This window comes from Coenobita brevimanus, chromosome 1, assembly GCF_032717465.1.
Source record: "Coenobita brevimanus isolate Jiangsu-jjx chromosome 1, ASM3271746v2, whole genome shotgun sequence".
In the NCBI taxonomy this organism is placed as follows: domain Eukaryota; kingdom Metazoa; phylum Arthropoda; class Malacostraca; order Decapoda; family Coenobitidae; genus Coenobita; species Coenobita brevimanus.
Genome location: NC_136954.1, coordinates 12101894 through 12121848, shown reverse-complemented (window position 1 = coordinate 12121848; position 19955 = coordinate 12101894). Strand labels below are relative to the sequence as shown.

The 19955-nt window shown below is 41.2% G+C and overlaps 1 protein-coding gene across 1 annotated transcript in view; it reads left to right on the top strand.

Moving 5' to 3' along the window:
• Window positions 1-19955, top strand: part of LOC145414462 (glutamate receptor 1-like) — a 654998-nt gene that overhangs the window by 575610 nt on the left and 59433 nt on the right. The gene's annotated exons all lie outside the window — the stretch shown is intronic.

Here is a 19955-nt window from a genome sequence, read left to right as displayed (position 1 = left end):
GTAACATAACACTTTTCCAACACATCTCCATCATCACAGAACATATTGACACGATTCTACTACAATTAGAGAACACTAGAGATCGTTTCAGGGCACTTATGCAAGGAATTTCGAATGCTGGTGATGGCAAGATCACAATTGACTTACTCCCAGTTCATGAGCTACGTCAGATAATTAGTCAAGGCATACATAAACATAAATTGAAGCCTTTGTTCTGAAGTAGGGAATTCATGCAATATTATCCATATTTAGAAGCAACACTAACACCAACATCAGTAGTAGTTCATGTACCATTCATAACTGAAGACCTGTTCACAGTATACCAAATACACCCCTTCCCCTCTAAAAATAACAACACTTTGGTCATCATCAACATCAACTCAGACACCGAACTCATCATGGTCTCCAAGAGACGGAACACTGTCACATTCGCAAGTGAATCAACGATTGAACGAAATTGACGCACATCCTTACATGCTGTTCATCTTTGTCCTGCGTACATTTTCACGTTTCTGCCTACTGATACAGTCCCTTGTGAAATGGCTATCATCAGAAATAACAATATTCATAATCATTGTAACTTCACTTTTGCTCCAGATAAGCTTGTACACTATCAACGCATCGGCCACTCACAGTTTTTTTATTTCACTCATAACACATCAGTTTACAAAGTCTGTCCAGATATACCACCATCTCATACTTCAGCCTCAGGATTATACATAGCACCAGACTACTGTGCGGTATTTACACCAGCCATGTCTACTTTATCCACCATCAATCACTACGCCATTCTCAATCATACACACAAACATTTCCACCCACTGCCTGATATGGACTTAAAAATGAGCACAAGTATTAAGTTGACTTCACCTAAGTTTGAAACTATGCAACTGATCAATGAAACAATGAAGCCCTGGGAAGATTTGAGTTTGAGTATGTTCAACCCATATTATGTGTATAGCCCAGCACCTACTGTCTTTATAATCGTCTGCATTGTATTTGCAATACTGCTGTTCGCAGTGCACAGAATGCATGCAAGAATTGCAAATTTGGCGTCAGTATTTAGTGGGGGTAGAGTTAACATCCAAGTTAACCCCCCTGAATGAAGTGTACATATTTTGTATATAGTATTAAAAAAAAAAAAAAATAGAAGAATGACCCATGATATAGAAGCATGGCATACCAGTAGCATTATCTTTAAATGAAATATTAATAACTCTTACCATAATCTTAATTTTAAACTATTTTTTTTTTCTTGCATGTATGCATTTCACTACAATAACCCATGTACAGCTGGCCGCACTCCCGCGAGGGCCACAGCGTTGTCAACGCTGGCCAAGATATTGACTCTGAAACACTAGTAGAGAAATGCGTTCGAAGCATCCACAGCCAGTAAGAGAGAGTCGTACAGAGAGAGTTTGGGGGGCAGGAAGGGGGTTTGAGGAGAGTGGGGGGATACCTATGCACGAGAGGTGAGGGATGACGTCTGAAACAGATGAGTGGAAGGCTGGAAGCTATATATAATAAAAATCTACAATACCTGGTAACAAATCATATATATTTTAATACCTTTATTGTCAAGTTATTACCGCTGTGAAAAGTGGCACAGTTAATGCTTGGAAACAATAAAGCATAATGCTATTGAATATAGCAAATGTGAATCCTTAATACTGCATGCGGTAATTGCTGACACCCCTAGCACACACCTCCGTATCCTCCTTATCAAGCGTTTCCTAACACCCGACAACAAACACCGCATTTAGGGATGCTGTATCACTCTTTTACCTTACTATTTTTCTACATTCTGATTAATGATACTAAACGCTAAATGCTATAGTCAGATTTTGCTATGTAAAAATTTACATAGTACGAGATAGGCAAAGAGGCACGGACACGATGGCAACAGATGGTTGTTTGTAAAAAGGAAATTATGGGCGTCTTGACCAATGAGGCTTTAAACAATTTGTGATCTCTCTCTCTTTCTCTCTCTCTCTCTCTCTCTATATATATATATATATCTATCTATCTATCTATCTATCTATCTATGTATATATATATAATAAATATATATATATAATGTAGATATATATATATATATATATATATATATATATATTTAATCTGCTATTATGTGAAGGTCAATGGGAGCCCTGATAACTCCATGATGCGATGACGCAACGATGCGATTTTAAACTGCTTGTTACGTAACGCTAGACATGGACGATGTTGATATGTGCCAGTGGTGTCAGCAGCTGCCACATGCCGGATGAAATTACTTACATTTGTTACATGTGATTAATAAACAGCATTCTGATTCATTACTTTCAGGCAGTTTTTGTCTGTATTTTACAGCGTCCATTGCTTGGAAACGACAATAAAATAAAATAAGATTAAAGTCTACAATTATGAATCTTGATCGGTTGTCTTTGTTTTGCAGTATAATATTTAAAGTTGATCTTTTTACTTTTCATGATGGCAAAAGTAACACCGAAAAAAAAAAAATTCTTTTAATAAATATTACACTTTTCTGTCGCCTCAACAATCGTCATATCTTGCCTCTCGTGTACAGGCACCCACCTACCCACCTCAAACCCGCTCCCTCCCTCAGTCCTGTGAATGCTTCGATCAGAGCTCACTACTATTTCGTAATGATTCGCGGTTACTATCTCGGCCAGCGTTGCCAACACTAAGGTGGCCCTCGCGGGAGTGCGGCCAACTGTACATACTGTATTACAGTTAAATAGTTTACCTTTAGTGCATTTATTCAAATATGTATACAACTTGTTTAAAATGTAATATTACTAGATCATTGCAATTTACTATGAATATTATATGTATACAATATTATAATAAATATTATGTACTAATAGATTAGCATATGTCAATGATGATTGCTGTCAGAGGACCTTCAGCGGCGTGGCCGAGCAATGTTAGGACTCCATATTATAATTACAAATCATAATAGATAGATAGATAAATAGATAGATAGACAGAGCACCAGGCAAGCCTGGGAATGGGAAATGATCTTGCAAGTGTAACTGAGGAAATGTTGACAACACACAGGAAGCAGCAAGTCAGGGGATAATATAGGTAGTGTGTCAGCAAGATAGCATACGAACAATGCCTAGTGACCATACACACACATACACACATACTCACACACAGGTTTCTGGAGTATTCCAACAGCAGAGAAACACACGTGACACGACCCCTGCTACACCAGAATTTAGGAAGCAGAGCGCAGAAGGAGGCTAGCATTAGAACCGACAGGTAGTGGAGAGAGTGAACAAGAAGAGGGGTCCAACTAGACTTACTTAGTGTATTCAGTCTCTGTAATACATACACTGCTCAACTTAAGATTTTCTCTGAAGATAATAAATCAAGATAAACTCCCTGTATTCATCTTTAACTCCTACTACAAGAATCGAGAGTCACATTTGCATGCATGCAGTACTGCTGTTCGCAGTGCACAGAATGCATGCAAGAATTGCAAATTTGGAGTCAGTATTTAGTGGGGGTAGAGTTAACATCCAAGTTAACCCCCCTGAATGAAGTGTACATATTTTGTATATAGTATTAATTACCAGTATATATATATATATATATATATATATATATATATATATATATATATATATATATATATATATATATATATACAAAGAAGAATGACCCATGATATTGAAGTATGGCATACCAGTAGCATTATCTTTAAATGAAATATTAATAACTCTTACCATAATCTTAATTTCAAACTATTTTTTTTTTCTTGCATGTATGCATTTCACTACAATAACCGATGTACATCCTGTATTACAGTTAAATAGTTTACCTTTAATGCATTTATTCAAATATGTATACAACTTGTTTAAAATGCAGTATTACTAGATCATCGCAATTTACTATGAATATTATGTGTACCGGTATACAATATTATAATCAATATTATGTACTAATAGATTAGCATATGTCAATGATAACTACTGTCGGAGGACCTCCAGCGCATGACCGAACAATGTTAGGACTCCATATTATAAATACAATTAATTATAGAAAACATGATAGATAGATAGATAAATAGATAGATAGACAGAGCACCAGGCAAGCCTGGGAACGGGTAATGATCTTGCAGGAAATGTTGACAACACACAGGAAGCAGCAAGTCAGGAGATGATATAGGTAGTGTGTCAGCGAGACAGCATACGAACAATGCCTAGTGACCATACACACACATACACACATACTCACACACAGGTTTCTAGAACATTCCAACAACAGTGTAACACACGTAACACGACCCCTGCTACACCAGAATTTAGGACGCAGAGAGCAGAAGGAGGCTAGCATTAGAACCGACAGGTAGTGGAGAGAGTGAACAAGAAGAGGGGTCCAACTAGACTTACTTAGTGTATTCAGTCTGTAATACATACACTGCTCAACTTAAGATTTTCTCTGAAGATAATAAATTAAGATAAACTCCCTGTAATCATCTTTAACTCCTACTACAAGAATCGAGAGTCACAGAAATCCCGCGCAGAAAGGAGCACCACACACGCTTAGGTGGAACTATTGTTTTTTCCCCCCAAACAATATCTGTAGAATATCAATCATCATCATCATCATCATCATCATCTTCCGGACTTCCTTTCCCACCCTTGGGCAGGGTGAGTAGTAGCAACAGTCTAATTTTGCCCAGTTCAGTGTGTGTGTGTGTGTGTGTGTGTGTGTGTGTGTGTGTGTGTGGCCTGCCCACCTCCATTTCTGTTCTATTATAACTTCTATAATATCTTTGACTTTATTCTGCTCTTCACCCAAGTTGATCTTTTCCTGTCTCTTAAAGGTAATCCCAACTGCTCTCTGAGAACGGATTAATTTATTTTCCATCAGTTTTGTCAGTTTCCAGGTCTAACAACCATACGTCATAGCTGGAATTATACATTCGTTATATACTCTTCGTTTCATACAAACTAGCAAGCTACTTTTCGTAATGTCTCTAGGTTTACCGAAAGCTTTCCATCCAATGGTAATTTGTCTTTTTATTTCGCTATCATTATTTCGTTAATTTTGGTATATACAGTATCTCAAGTAATTGTACTCCTCGACTTCTTCAAGAATTTTTCCGTTTATTCTGATGACGCTCTTTGGTGTTTATGGATTAAACGTTAGTTTTACTCCGGTTCATCTTTAGCCCTACTTTGAGACTTTCTCTGTTCAGGGCATTTAACATTTCTTGCAATGTCTCTGCTGTTTCTGAGATTAGGACAGTGTCATCTGCAAATCTTAAATGGTTTAGCTTTTTAGCTTTTCTACATGTATATTCACTCCTTTGTTTTCCCACTCTAGCTTTCTGAATATACATTCTAGGCATGCTGTAACTAATTTTGGTGAAATTGTATCTCCCTGACGCACGCCCTTCTCAATCTTAATTTTCTCTGAGTCCTTATTTAATTTAACTGTAGCAGTTCCCTCTTTATATATGTTTTCGAGCAGGTTTACAATGTTCTCGTTCACTCCTTGTTCTCGCAATGATTTTATAATTGCTATGTGCTCCACTGAGTCGAAAGCCTTTTCATAATCAACAAAACCTAAGCCCAGTGGTTTATTATGTTCTGTAGTTTTCTTAATTAGCTGGTTCACTGTGTGTAGATGATCAGTGGTCGAATACCCGCTTTGGAATCCTGCCTGTTCAAGAGGTTGGTTTTCCACCAAATTTGTTGTTTTTCTGTCCGTAAGGACTTTAGTGAAGAGTTTGAAAATGACTGATAATAAGCTAATGGGTCGATAATTACTAAGATCTTTTGAGTCACCTTTTTTGTAAAGTAAAATAACTGTTGCATTACACCATGTTTTGGGAATTTTCTTTTTAAACATTGAGTAAATAAGTAAGCCTATATTGTCCTTCTGCTCCTGCATCCAACAGTAAATCTGCTACTATTCCATCTCCCGGAGCTTTTCCTTTTTTCACATTTTTTAAGAGAAATATTTACTTCGTCTGGTGTTACCTCAGGTATTTCACTTGTGTCAACCGAAAAGTTAGCTATTGGTACTACGGTCTTGGATGCATGCAGTTCTTTGTAAAATTAGTCAACATCTTATCTCTGCATTTAATGACGTCAACGTTTTTGTCTTTCAGTGACGTAATTTGTTGCTTTCCTAGTGCCATTTTACTTCTGACCTATTTCAGACTTTTTTCTTTATTGATGGTTTCTTTGATCTGATCCATGTTTCTGTTTCTTATTTCTTCTCTTTGTCCTTTGTTGATAAGCTTATTTAATTCCGCTCGTTCTGTTTCATCTTTCTTTGTTTTTACTTTCATTACCTTTCATTTTTTCATAAGCTTGAGTGACTTTTCTGAATACTACTTGGCTTTGGTTGTATTAAGTTTTCCTACTACCTCCGCTGATTCTCTTAGCATTATTGTTAGTCTGTCATTCAGCTGATCAGTGTCACATTCAGCATTACTTAGAGCCTGAAATCTGTTCCTTAGTTCCAACTGAAAGACTGCTTTACTTTCGTTTACTTGTATTGGGCATATCTTTTTATCTTTAATCATCTTCTTTCTTTCACTTTCGAAATTGAATCTGGCTGTGCAACCCACCATTCTATGGTCACTTCCGATATTTACTTTGTTGATAACTGTGACATTTGTGATCGTGTGGAAGTGCCTACACTACCATTCATATAGCCCATTACAATCACTTCATAACTCTTAGGCATTTCTCGTACTACTTCACCCAGCTCATCCCAAAACCTGTCATTCTCTGTCTCACTCCTGTCATTACACGGTACATACCGGTACGCTTCAATCACCACTCTTAAACTTGCACTAGACATACATGCATCTCGAGCTGAGACATTTGTGATCTCTCATATCACTCTGCCACACTTCATTCATCAACAAGGCAGCTCCTTTCTTGCATCTTCCTCGCCCATTCATACCCGACCTTACACACATTGCACCCTCCCACTACTCCAGTCACACCCTTTCATCATAGTTTCACACAGTGCCATCACGGCATATCTCGCACTCTTGAACACATTCACCACTTCCACCCTCTTACTCTCCTCATTCACACATTTCACTTTCCACATGGCCATGCGAATCTGCTCATTTGGTTGAGGCCCTGGGCAGATATTGGGTCCTCCGCGGCTCTCCAAAACGTTTGCCTTAATTTAGTGATTTTAGACAGGTATCTGGGGGACACAACCCAGCCAGAAACTCGGGTTATATGGTTACTCTCCATCGTAGTAAATGGTTTCCTGGGTACAGGAAACCATTGGTCTTGTCACTCAGTGTAGAAACCATAAGGCAACACTACACTGAGTGGATGATGGGGAGCGCTTCCCCACCTAGCACAATAAAGATAGATCCTTGGGTTGAAGAGACCGCTGGCAACGACCCCCCCCCCCAAAAAAAAAAAAAAAAGTATCGTGTCATAACACTTAGCATCTTGAAACATGGCCGAAGTATAGTGATATATAGCTACAGTGTACCTGTATCACTATACTTCGTCCATGCTTCAAGATGCTAAGTGTTATGTGATTATTTTATTATAATAATAATTATTATGATTATTTTTTTTTAGGGGGGCATAGTTACCTGCGGTCTCTTCAACCCAAAGATCTATCTTTATATTTTTTCTATTACAGGTACCTACGAATGGGTTTATTCAGCGGAGAGACTTCCTTGGCCTGAGAAATTGCCCTCATTGACACCTTCACTCTGGTGACGTATTTCGTATTAAAGCCTATTCCAGGTACCACTGGCCAATGTTTATTCAACTTAGGAAAGATCCGAAGTAGTGAAGCTGTATTTAATGTTTCCAGCTCAAAAAGTCTCAGCTTAAAAAAATCATTTAGAGGTAACAAGAATAAACTAAAGCGGATGTCACCAAATTCAAGGAGTTAAGTCCTTTAGTGTAAGTGAGCCTTGGCGTTAAGTCCCCCATTGGTAGCAAGAATAAAAACAAATGTCAACGTATCGTGTCATGTTAGGCAGTACACCCTTATGACGAGTTAGTGTTACTATTATTATTATTTTTTTTTTTCGAAGCTTTTTGAGTGGATCATTGCGAGGGTGGTGCCTGGTATGAAAACATTATGCCAGGATGTGGGTGGGGGAAGACCAACGAAAGAAAAAAAGAAATGGATTCACGAAAAGTAGCCTAGTGAAACGTTCGTAATAGGGGACAGTTTTGGTTAAGGAGAGCTTGGAAAGTTTAGTACACGGAATGGAGAAAATGGTAATTAAATGTGTAAAAATTAAATGAAAGTACTAAGCATTTTTCATTTTCTTTAGGAAGAGGGAATATGTAAATATTCGTGTAAGAACATGTAATGGACGCAGAGAGAATTCGAAAGATGGAAAGGTAGGGGCAGATGGACAGAGTAAAAGTGATGAATGGGATTAATAAAAGCACGAGAGAGAGAGAGAGAGAGAGAGAGAGAGAGAGAGAGAGAGAGAGAGAGAGAGAGAGAGAGAGAGAGAGACCTATAAAATCCTTGACACAGAATAGAGGGCTGAGTATAGAGGCAGCAGGAGTACAAGGACGTGTGTTAACTAGTGCCCCTAACAGCGTATGTGTGAGACCGGTAAGGTATGGCAGGAGTGAGAAGTAGAAATGAAACGAATAATTATGTTGGCTTCATAGAAAAAGAACATAATTACTATGAGAGAGGAGAGTGTGAGCTGGGAGCAGGTCAGTGAAATGGCGGGGGACAGGGCGACATGGAGGAGATTTATTTGTGGCCACCCCTTGCGGGATGAAGGCGTCCGGCAATAGATAGATAGATAGACAGACAGTTTCGTAGAATGGATAGGTTAAGAAATATGGAGACTCATGAAAAGATAGTCGAAGAGGTGAAGATTAAGCTGTGCTTAGGTTAGATTATAGAGCCACAAAAATTTACATGAATATGAATGAGAAAAAGAATATGCTATTTTAAATTATCGAGTTTAAGATTAGAAGGAGGCTTGGACGACCAAGGATGTGGATGGCTGTGGCAAGTGAATGTGTGAATAACAGACTTGGAAGTTAGGACTGGAACGTATGGAGATGAATATGACATGGGTCACGTACTTTTATCAACTTGGCACTCTGCTATCTGTCTCAGAGTCATTTAGCTGCGGGGCTGAATAGTATTTCGAAGGCTTGATTGAGAACTAAACAGGTCCATACTTCTCCTCACTGAGCACTGATTATAGTTCTGCATTTTTGCTTTCCTCATACGTCATTTAGACGCTTCGCACATCACAAATATATTTGTTTAGAAAGTTACGTGGATGATGAAAACAGTGATAGATCATATATGTTCCTGCAAACAACACAGTGTTCATTTTATCAACTGACGTCTTTAGCTACCGGTACGTTGTTCTGAATCTTCTCCAGGGTAGCTGCGGAGAAAAAGTGAATCCTAATACTTGCAGAGTTTTCATGCAGTAGCAATCATTTTCTGTACCGTATATGGCAGCACCACGAGATCTATATCGCCTGCGTAAGTGCGTGGGTGTGATTGTGTGTGTGTGTCAGAACCAGCCTTTCTCTTCTTTCCTCACCCCTCTTGTCATCAGTCGCCCCTTCCTTCATCCCACACTCCTCATGCCTTTGTCCTGCTACTGCCTCCAACCCACTCCTCTTTCCTGCAGCTGCACCCACCATCCTAACCCTTCCTTCAGCCCCATCATGTAGTGCTGGAAAGAACTTTTTATATCACCAGAAGAAAGTGACATTGCCTAGCTGTTACACCACATCACAAAGCTTAAGTAACAGTAGCTACAATTGCACTGTTTACCATTCATATCAATTTTCTCCATATATCTATATATATATATATATATATATATATATATATATATATATATATATATGTCTCTGTCTATATGTACTATTGGCAGCATATGAACCTAGTACAGTATAAGAGTGTACTTGTGTCTGGCAGTTAGTACGCCTGTAACCCGTGACGTATTCGCACATTTGTTTTATAAAGGAGGATGAATGAATGCTTTACCAATCACTGTTTAAAAGTTACACGTAGCTACGAATCGTTTAATTAGAAGATTATACCCTAGTATAAGTAAACATGCGTATGGGTGCTTTCCATTACAGTATTATCATAGCTCATTTCGCTGATAGATAAACTTCAGGTGCAATGATAACCAAATGATAGATTTCTGTATCATAGACTCACCTTAAAATCGCCCCTGTCTTGCGTTGTCAGATGGTGGAGCGCACTTTTCATCAGTGATTTAATTCATACAAAAATCAGATGGTTTCCATAAAGTGCATAACGGCATTATCTGTTTGTAAAATTAATACGTCATACGCAGATTAGTCACTGGCTGCCACCGCCTTCATAGAATCCTCCCTTCCCTTTCTGTCAACTCTTTCATTGCTGGAAACTCACTCCTATCTTCCCCTCCCCCTCTCCCTCCCCTGATCCCCATACCTCTCTCACTCTCCCCTTCCCCCCTCTAAGCTGCCAGTTCCCCCCACCCCCACCACCACTCTCTTTGACTGAGAGAGGTGGAGGTTGCAGAATTTGCTCTCCTTACATAATAAATCCATAGTTGTTATCTACCTTAAAACCCTGCTGCGGTCGATACGTGGTGCTCTCTCTCTCTCTCTCTCTCTCTCTCTCGACCTTACCCTAACTGCGTGTCGCCATTCGTAGTGCCACGGCGCTTTGAGGGCAGGCGAGGATAGTGGGGAAGTCTCTTTCATCAGACTAAGTCGCTGTCTCTTTGATATGTATTTGCCTATTCCCATAATCGGATGAATATAATGCGCTGGAAGTGATGAAATTTCAAAGTTTGTATTTAAATGGCAAATCAAGGTAGAAAAATGACGTCTTGTTTCCACTGGAAGGAGAGGTTCAAGGGCATTATATATTCACAGGACCTATTTATTCCCATTGCAGTAATTATAATATACTGGTTATAATGACAGTTCAGCCAAATATTTCACTCAAAAGATGACTCAAAGTATAAAATATGTAATGTATGCCATAATTATAAATACAACGTTCAACATCATCATTATCATCCAGTCCTCTGTTGCCCCATGAGGAGTGTAGGAGCCCGAGGCTAGGCAAGTTGGTCCTGACATTTAAGATGATAGTGACCAGCCTCACTCATCCCTGAGTGGCATTACATGAGCAATAAATCCCAACCATACCTTGGATACAAACCTGCCCAGGCTCAATCCAATTGGAGTGCCTTAATTACCCACTAAGCCACCAGGCGCCATAATTTGGTTATATGGTTACCAACCAGTGTAGTAAATGGTTTCCTGGTGTAGGCTACAGGAAACCATTTGGCTTGTCACTCAGTGCAGAGTCACCCGTAGACAGAAGGAAGAGGAAAGAATGAAGGAAAGAAAGACAGAAGAGAAAATAGTGAAGGAAAGAAAGAAGAGGAAAGAAGGAAGGAAGAGAGGAAAGGATGGTCACCCAAGAGCAGCACTACATCGAGTGAGTGGATGGTGAGCGCCCCCACCTACCATTAATACAGTACATTGTTTATTGGCAGTATTTTTGTTTCATCAATCGATGTACACTGTGTTTGGCTCATGCCTGTCGTAATCTGTCACAGCTGTGTCCCTTAGGAAACAAGCACACCACCTACACACGGTAAAGACAGCCTCCCACTCATTCTCCACTTCACAGTAGCTCATTGCTGCAAGGCGCCATGTCCAAAAGGGGCCAGTCCAACGCACTCCAGTTGACGTGGGAACGATCACTCTGTGGTCTAGAACGGCAGTTGGAGATGTAGGCTAGCCTTCACTCTCGTGCTGGAGATGTAATCTACTTGAGAGTTGAGTTTTCGACTATATAATTTTTCGACTTTTAAAGGATACCAACATAGGTGTCATTTATATGTTCTTGAATATGACAGGTAACCTATCGTTCTTTACGTTGAGATTACAGATGATCTTATATAACACAAACAAAGGCATAGTGACATCCTGTCTCCAGGCCAGATGGGCCATCATCATCATCATCAGCAGCAGCAGCAGCAGCAAGAGCGGGAGATGTGTTTAGCCGACTGCTACGAGAAAAAAGGCTTTCCTTACTGTAACCTGTTGGATTTTTTGTGTGAGTTAGGGCATAGGGGTAATAGCCCATTCCCTGAGGCCCAGCAGTCTTCCTGTAAATCATACACCTCCACATGACAGCGGAAGGCAATGACAATGATTCGACCCTTTGCCTCAGCAAGGTAGTTGATTTCGACAACGCCTGGAAGTAGTTAACAGACAAGGATAAAGTGATTCTTTTTCAAGGACAGTAATTAAGAGGTCAGTGTCATAAGACAAGGCCAACGTTAACATCTTAAGTTAAATTCGAACCAATACACGTCGAATGGTTGAGGGTCCAAACTGGATTTTACAATACTCGGTCGACGATAAAGGCTACAGGATAGGGTCAAAGTTACGACCATAGACAAATTGAGTGGCACGGATGTTGCACTCTGAGTTCTCCTTACTGTTTATTCTGAAATCAATTTTGCATGCATAACGAATATGTTCTGATTTATACAACAGTATTAGAAATGTCATATATAATACCTTAGCGGAATGCACATTATAATTATTTATTTGTATATAAACAGGCATGTGTGATGCCTTCTGTAATACTAAACCTGCTGCTATTTCTCATCCAGCAAAGTATCTTCCCGCAGGTTGTTAAGGAGAATGTTTTTTCGTCGGTGAATGTAACACAAATCCAGTCAATGAGATCTTCCCGCACAAGGTTCTCTGTGAACCTACATCTGTCCTCACAGTGCCGAGGTGTTAGTTGCTGTTTTTTGGCCGATATCCTGTGATGAATACCATCAACAACTCGCCTAGTCCGAGCAGTCACATCTAGCTGTATATAGTTGTTTCCATACAGCAGCGGCGATGGTAAAAGGATTATTTTTTCAGCTTCTCGTATCTGCTGATAGTCTTTGGCCGTGGTCGTCCTTGGTGGCCATCCCCTCGGCTTGTTGTTCAAGTCTCCACTTTCTGTCTAATGCATCAGCCATAATGCAACTGTTGTCTTAGATATTCCTAGGGCGTTGCCAATCTCCATAACTGACTTTCCACTCTCTTCCATGCCAACAGTTTGACCTCGAAGGACGAGACTGTCTTGTTGCCGGTTCATCATTTGTATGTTTGCTGTGCTAGGTTTGTGATAAATACTGGCAGCGTCTTTCAACTGCAACACAAACAACATCAAACCATCATTAACCATAACCAAATACCTATCAAAGACACTGCGACTTAGAAGTTTGTGGCATCCCCACTGTCCCCGCTTCCCTCCGGAGTGCCCTGTGGCACTACGGACTGATGACAGAACTAGGGTTAGCTCTGATGTGAAGTGGTTTGGGCGACAGGAAGAGAGAGAGAGAGATAGAGAGAGAGAGACAGAGAGACAGAGAGAGACTGTCAATAAGAAAAGCTTAATGACTGCAGTAGGGATTTGAGGCAGATAACCACAATGGATTTCATATATAAGGAGAACTGATTCTGCCACCTCCATTCCCCTTAGCCAGAAGGGAGTCCGGGGGGGGGGGGAGAGAAACTGGCTGTTTAGAGGGGGAAGGGGAGAGTGAGGGGGGGGTAGGAGTTCAAGGGAGTGAGTGGGGGGGGGGAGAAGATGGGAATGAGATTCCAGCAATGAAAAAGTTGACAGAAAGGGAGGGGAGGATCATTATTCATGAAGGCAGTAGGAGTCAGTAACCACATCATCGTATGACGTGTTACTTTTGCAAACTGAAAATGCCATTATACAGTTTATAAAAACGACGTGATTTCTGTATCAAATAAATCATTAATGAAGAGTGCGCTCCACCATCTGACAGTGCAGGACGGGAACGATATTAAGGCAAGTGAGCACTCACTGGATCAGTCTGTGGTACGAGACCTCTTAATATCATTTGAATATCATTGCAATTTAAGTTTATCAGTTAATGGAATGAGCTGTGAGAATAGTGGAAAACCCCCATATGTATGGATTCTTAGACTACAGTCTTCTAAACATATGCTTCGTAGCTATGTGTCAGTTTTAAACAGTGGTACGTAACCCTTTCACTCATCTTCATGGACACAACACGTGTGAATTCGTCACGGGTCCCAGGCATACCAACTGCCAGACCCAAGCTGCAGTGTTATACTGTACCAGGTTCATATGTGCCAGTAGTACATACATACATGCATACATACCTACGTGTATATCTATCTGTCTGTCAGTTATAGACATATACGGTATATGGAAAGTTTTTTATGCTTGACCTGGGAATCGAACTAGGGACTCCTACACAGAAGCCAGGCACCGATATCACTAGGCTGTGCCATGGTGTGATAAAAGTTGCACCTCCTGAATTGTATGCAGAACCAGCTAAATCCATTATGGGAGGATACGTTTCAACCTGTGCCCATATGATGATACATATTTCAGAGCCAACTGGATTTTTACTTAGCCCCACGCAATTCGGCAAGTGACATAGCAGTTTTAATCTAGCCCTGTTGGTATATGTGCCTTCCCATATGTGACAGATTTTACACGCGTGGACATATGTAGACAATTTTTAAGGCTTTAGCCGGGAGTCAAATCCGGGACTCCTAGGTAGGAGCCAGACACTATCAATATCCCATGGCGTGATCAAAACTAAGTCACCTGAATTCTATGAAGATCCAGGTAAATCTGTATGGGAGTGGAGAGAGAAACCTGTACTTTACACAGGGAAAATCATCCAATATATTACCACTGTGCCGGGAATCGAACCAGGGACTCTCATGTTAGAGTCAGGCAGCAATCTGCTACACCAGAACCAGATAGAAGTTAGCCTACCTCACGCTGTCACAATCTTGTAACTGTCCCTCCACATCCACTTTGGGCCTGAAGAGGCTGAGTGCCAGGGGGTTATCTCAGCCTCTTCAGGCCCATACTGGGGGCAGTGGGGACATTGGTTACAGGATTGCGAAAATGTGAGATAACTTTTACCTGGTCTGGTGTAGTGGATTGCTGCCTGGCTCTAACCTGAGAGTCCCGGGCTCGATTCCCGGCATAGTGGTAACATATTGGACTATTATGGGAGGATGTATTTCAACCCGAACCCATATGATAACACATTTTAGAGTCATATAGATATTTGTTTAGTGCCACACAATTCTGCGACACAGCAATTTTTGATCTATCCCAGCCAGTGCATCCATCTTCCCTTATGATGGACAACCCCACCGAAGGGGAGCTTGCAGTGTTGGTGGGGCTTGAAGTATAGTCAGTGTGGTTCCCTACTGTGGTTGCCTGGGGCTGCCTCATTAGGACTGATATCCATCGATCTCATGGACCAAGTTCCCCCCCTTTATCACCAGTGAAGGGGGTACGCTGATGGTGACGATATTCCCTGCCTGGTCATCTAAGGGCAGAGATATTGACCCCCCATGTGTGTCCCCTGCGTGGTATCCCGTGACGGTAAAAAGCTGCCTGGTGGTTGATTGATGCACATGATGTGCCCTGTGGCTAGCAACAAGCTTCTTTGGTTGCCTGGTCTGGCTAGATGGGTGGCTTGGCAAGACCAGGTCAAGTGAGTCTGCAGGTCATTTTTTTGGCTAAGGTCAAGTAGGCACAACATGGCCTGGCATTCTATTGGTCCGGTGCTGCCATTTCACTGTGTGGTGGTTACCCGTGTACAGTAAAGTCTCCGTACAACGTAAGATAGATTATGTGGAAGCTCGTGTTGAATCAAGTTCGTGCAAAAACGTGAGATAAATTTACACGTAAAATAGGGGGTTAGGTTCTGGGAACCCCATATTTTTCCTTTTAAAAATATCGAAAGAGATCAGTTTTATTATCAGTATTTCTGAAGGGAAAGAGCATTGTGGTGTGGATGTGGATGTGATAGGAAGCATTGGAAGAAACACACTGAGGTGGTTTGGCCATGTGGAGAGGATGGAGAGCGAGAGACTGACGAGGAGAGTGTATGTGAGTGAGGTGGAGGGGGAGAGAGAGAGAGAGGGGGAGGCCAAGGATGAGCTGGAGGGATGGAGTGGAGAGGTATATGAGATAGGGGTGTGTGAGCTGGGAACAGGGCAGTGAAATGGCGGGGGACAGGGCGACATGGAGGTGATTATTTGTGGCCACCCCTCACGGGATTGAGGCGTCTGGCAATAGATGGATAGACAGAATTTCAATACTGATGTTACTGGAGCTCTTTCCATTTTGTTACTGTAAAGTCCCCATGTCCACGCATGCTGGTGGATTTTAATGCATGGATTTTACTTTGAATCGTTAGTCATTATTTCATCCTATTTTATACAGTTTTATTAAATTTTATTACAGTGCAAATGTCCTTGACATCACATACAGTTGCAGTTTATTTTATGGTTTTCATAAGGAACCACTAACCAGCGAAGCAATCAGCTCTTGGATTTGAAAAAGGCTCAGAATCATCATTTTGTGTTTAAATCCGTAGCTTACAACATACTGTAGGACAATTATATGTAAAAGATACGCATTTACCGCTGACACACAAGAGCTCTTAAGGGAGGAAAAGTTTTCACACATTGAGGCTCTTTCTTTACCCCTGCACAATTGTTGACTCTATACAGGGGTTTTATCCGCCCCTGTGTGGAGTACAACTCTCATGTGTGGGGAGGCTCCCCACATACAGCTCTTCTCAATAGGGTGGAGTCAAAGGCTTTTCGTCTCATTAACTCTCCTCCTCTTACTGACTCCCTTCAACCTCTGTCTCTTCGCCGCACTGTTGCATCTTTATCTCTTTTCTATCGCTACTTTAATATTCACAGCTCCTCTGAACTGTCTGCTTGCATTCCTCCACCTCTACGACGGGCGCGTAGCACCATTCTGACAGCAAACTCTCATCCCTTTTCTGTCCAACTCTCTAATGCAAGAGTTAACCGTTACTCCCAGTCTTTCATTTATGCAACAGGTCAACTCTGGAACTGTCTCCCTCTGTCTGTATTTCCTGCTGCCTATGATCTCCAGTCTTTCAAATGCAGTGTGTCCAGGCATCTCAAAATGATCGGATCTTGAATTTGGCTCTCTATTGTATTTTGTTTTTCTCTTGGAGGGAACTGTTACTGCGGGCTCATGGCCTTTGGTTCCTTCTTCCTCGCATAAAAAAACAAAAAAAAACTGTCATATGCATTCCCCAGATCCATGAAGGCCGCATACAACTTCTTTCCCTTCTCTAGAAACTTTTCCACTAAAGATCTAAGAATGAATATTATCTGATCTACACAACCTCTTCCCTTCCTAGAACCTCCCTGTTCTTCTCCAACTAATTTCTCAGTTATTTCCCTAACTCTGTCAGTAAGTATCTTACCTAATACTTTTCCTATTACACTAAGAAGACAAATGCCCCTATGATTACCACACACTTCTTTTTCGCATTTTCCTTTGTACAGGGGAATAATTATACCTGACCTCCATTCCTCCAGGACTCTACCCTCCTCCCACGCCAACCTGCGGATCTTCCACATCCATTTTACTACTATCTCTCCCATGCTTGAGCATTTCACCACACACTCCATCAATTCCTTGGGCTTTCCCCATTTTAACTTTCTTCTTTGCATCCATAACTTCCATCCTACTGATTTCTTCTTCTCTTCTCCCATCCCTCCTTTTCCAAGCCATTCCTCAGCCACTTATACTCGCATTACTTTCATTCTCTATGTTCAACAATTCCTTAAAGTGTTCTCTCCATCTGCTCACTTTCTCCCTTCTCCACTAGCAATCTACCATTTTTATCTTTCACTCCCCAGCTAACTTCTTTGGCACCCTGTCTGACTCTCTTTACCTCATTCCAGAACATTTTTTTACATTCCCTCCACATTACACTCAACTTCCTTCCAAATTTCTCATCCACTCTCATCTTTCTCTTACTAATCTTTTCACCTCTCACTTCCTCTCTACATATAACTCTCTCTTCCATCTCTCAACTTCTTCCACGCCCCTGTTCCTCATCCACTCACTATATGCTTTCTTCTTTTGTGCCACTGCCTCTCTCACATCTTCATTCCACCATGTTGTTCCCTGCACCCCCTTTTGTCTTTCCCTCACCCCACACACCACCTCACATCCTGCACAAATTTCTTCCTTGAATATCTTGCACACACCTTCCATGTCCGTCCTTTGCTCCAATCAATATTTACCCAATTGCTCCTCCATTTCCCTCTCATATTCTGCCTTTTTTCCATCCTCTTGCAAGTTTTCCACCCTCCTTGTATGAACTACATCCTCCTGTCCTTCCCTTCTTCTGTTTCTCCACTTCATTTGGACTCTGACTCTGGTGGTGGTCAGAAAGTCCACTCCCCCAACCTCTATATACTCTTGCATCCATTACGCACCTTCTTATTTTTTCATCCACGCACACATAATCAATCGTTGCCTTCCGTTCATTCAGTTCACCACCCACTCTTGTCATCACTCGCCATGTATATCTATGGATCTTTTTGTGCCTGAAGCATGTATTATCTATCACCAACCCTCTCCCGGCACAAATGTCCACTAAAGTACTACCATTCTCATCCATCTCTGCAGGCACACCCCACTCACCAGCTACTCCATCCACTTTTACATTCCCTACTTTTCCATTCGTATCTCCAATCAAAAACACTTCCTCATTCCTTTCAAACTTTTCCATGCACGCTTCCACATCTTTCCAGAACTCTTATCTCACTATGCTTGCACGATCTTTTGCATTGGCGCATATGCGCACACAATCGCCCACATTTGTAGTCCAACTTTTAAGCGTAGCCATACAATCCTTGAGCCAACTGATCCATACTCTCTTATCTGTTACTCACAACAATACACACTCCTTCTTTTGCCCTCTCATTCTCACCTATTTCTGTGCATATACTTCATCCATACTCCCATTCTCACACTCTCAAACCCTATTTAGTTTCAGTTAATCTACATACATCCACTTTCGCACCCTCAAGCACCTGGACAATCTCTCTTTCTTTCACCACATCATATGCACCCCTTACATTCCATGTAGCTATCAGTACCATGTCCTTTGTTCAGTCCTTAGTCGTCACCTTTTGGTCAGTCCTGGTCCGAGGCCTCTTGTTCGTATTTTTAGTTAGTTGTTTTCCGGGGAGGGGAACTGACTCCCCGCCAATCCACGTGTTGTCACGTAGGGAACATATATTGGTTGGTTATAGGGTTGCCGGCCAGAGTTGTAAATGCTTTCCTGGCAGGAGATCATTTGGCTTGCCACACAGTGTAGAGCTACCCTAAAAACAGAGTACCATTACATTAAGTGGGTGGATGATGGGCGCCCCCACCTACCAGCAGCACCCCCACCTACCGCTTTTCAACCATCACTGTGTATATATAAACAGGTATACAGGGTGTTTGAAAACGACACCATCAAAACCTCAGGGCGCAATATGTAGGGAACAATAAGTAAAAACTTCTAAATAACCAATGTCCTAGAACATACCGCTTAGGAGATAAAGGCAGTATTAAAATATAAATGGTTCCAAGCCCAGACCATGGACAGAAATGGCGGCACTTGTCCGAACACAGATACACGTCTCACCTCCTCCACCCCCCCACTCCCCTCCCCGACACACACACACACACACACACACACACACACACACACACACACACACACACACACACACACACACACACACACACACACACACACACACACACACACACACACACGAGCTATATTAGCGCGCGTGCAAATATAGCTATTAAATTATTATTGTTGTTATTGTTATTGTAGTTGTGTTACTAGTTGCAGTAATTTCGTAGCCTTTTATTATCATTATCACCAGCATAATCATTACTATTATGAATTATCAGGTTTATAATCATATCATCTCTGGAACTACAATTGGCTAAGAGACATTAGGTTTAGAAAATCTTTATTTTCTCCACCCTTTTACAGCATGTGTAATTTTTTCTAATGTGTACAGAGTCATGATACA